This window comes from Ixodes scapularis, unplaced genomic scaffold (assembly GCF_016920785.2).
Source record: "Ixodes scapularis isolate PalLabHiFi unplaced genomic scaffold, ASM1692078v2 PGA_scaffold3__209_contigs__length_174095766, whole genome shotgun sequence".
NCBI classification, from domain to species: Eukaryota; Metazoa; Arthropoda; class Arachnida; order Ixodida; family Ixodidae; genus Ixodes; species Ixodes scapularis.
Genome location: NW_024609868.1, coordinates 104,425,687 through 104,427,641, shown reverse-complemented (window position 1 = coordinate 104,427,641; position 1,955 = coordinate 104,425,687). Strand labels below are relative to the sequence as shown.

General features: G+C 45.2%; 1 long non-coding RNA gene across 1 annotated transcript; it reads right to left on the bottom strand.

The window, feature by feature from the left end:
- Nucleotides 1–368: 368 nt before the first annotated feature.
- On the bottom strand, nucleotides 369–1,591 carry LOC120836640. The gene is made up of 3 exons (XR_005714706.1): nucleotides 1,515–1,591; nucleotides 762–869; nucleotides 369–422 (listed from the first exon to the last, which is right to left on the bottom strand). It is a non-coding gene; the product is annotated as an uncharacterized LOC120836640 (long non-coding RNA).
- Nucleotides 1,592–1,955: the final 364 nt, after the last annotated feature.

The window sequence follows — 1,955 nt, the reverse complement described above, 5'->3', positions numbered from 1 at the left end:
AGCACAACACAGTAGAAACCGCACACACATATGCATTAAGACTAGGTACCATCATTGATTAACTAGACCGGTACTCTCAAGACAAAATTCAAGTTTCTCTACCAGCTTCTACTTCCATGCTTTGCTTAGAAATTTAGCAAATTTGCTGCAAAGATTAAGATAAAAACTCAAAAATATGATTTTCCACAGGGAAACTAGTGAGGTTACTTCGGACTTCACACAACCTCCAGAAGAAAGTCAAGATACTGAGCACTCACTTCAATACAGGTTGTTTTGTTTCCTTACCGAAGATAGATTCTCTATTTCACATTCAGCCTGCATCAGATATGTTCCCTGTCAGGTAATAGCATCTGCATCAGCATACTCACGTGTTCAGCAGCACCTCTTCCGGTTCATCAAGGTGTTCCGGCGCAGGCACTTGGCTACAGGTAGTACAGTAACCTCTATTACAAGATTCACGCTTTTCTTGCTTTGCTAGCACCCATACTTGGTTAGTTATTGTTCGCAGCTAACAAATCCACTAAAAGTTCGCATCTTCATAATTTTTTTTTTTTTGGGGGGGGGGGGGGGTAGGGATGTAATCGTCTTTTTGTGTGCACTGGTGAAATTCTTTTACTCTTCCATATGCGTCGTCATCATTTTTGTAGGAAATATCAAGAAATGAAAATAGCTAGCCAATTTTGAATTCTGTGCAATAAAGTTTGATAAGAAAAATATTATTTATTATTTATATTCTAAATACACCCAAAAGTAGGACACACGTGCTTAGCAGCAACTCCACTGGTGTAGGTACGTGCTCCAGTGTGGCCTCTTCCACCAATACACAATCTTCTTGGACGCAGTCGAAACGTTGCTCTGGTGCGGTCGTTCTAAAAAAAAGAGTAATGCTATATGCACTCCGGAGTGCAGCTCGGCCGGAAATTGCTATATGCACTACGTTTTTCTCGTATAAAATGAATGATCACAACAAGTTTTCCAACCGGTGGCAAACCGTAAGGGTGAGGGTGCCTGCTTCGTACGCAAGAGGACGCGGGTTCGAATCGCGGTGAGCCTAACTTGTTTTTTTTTTCTTTTTCTTTTTTTCTTGAGCGTTGTTTTTTCGAGGCATTTGGCGATATTTATATTTCTTTTTTGCGATGAACACTAAAAAAAAACACCGAATGTTGTCGACGAAACTTCGCAGACTTCGCAGATCGGGGACAGCGGGGCTTGGGTTGCCGGCTGGACGCCGCGAAGCGGCGTGTACTGGTTAACTTTTCTAATTAGCAGCCGCATACTATCGCCGCGAAGCGGCGTGAACGCAGGCGGGGGGCTGTGTTAACGAGCTCCCCAGTGATACACGCGCAGTTCGAAAAAGGGTGGCCCGAGCGGCATGAGCTCCCCCCGTAGTGCATATAGCAATTTCCGTCCAAAGTGCACTACGTAGTGCATATAGCATCGCTCAAAAAAAAAAGTGAAAAAGTAGGGTTTCCCATTTATTATAAGGACGAAGTAGAATAACTCGATGAACTCACGTTTCTCCGTCCATTTCCACGTCGTCGTCGTAAGCACTCGTGTCTCTAACAAATTCGTGAGGGAGAGCGTCTTTTATCGGGGTGTCCACGGCGGATGGCTCCTTCGGTGGTGCACCACCTCCCGTCCTCGAGAGTTCTTTGGAGTAATCCCGCCAATTCTTCTTTGCTGTCAGCTTCATGCGTCTCCATTGCTCCTTGATACGATCGAGGTCGCGAACTTTCGTTGTCGACTCCGCTCTGAAGTTTGAATCAATTACTTGCCAGGCCTTCTTTTTTTGTACGTTGACTTCGTGGTCGTTCGACTTGTCCTCGATGACAGCAACGTAAGGTAGAATCAGATCCAAGGGCCTTAACTTCTCCGTCTGGTCCCAGTTTTCACCTCGCGGTCTTTTTTGCTTCTGAGCCGAGGACGAACGAACGGTGGACGAACCCATCACGCAC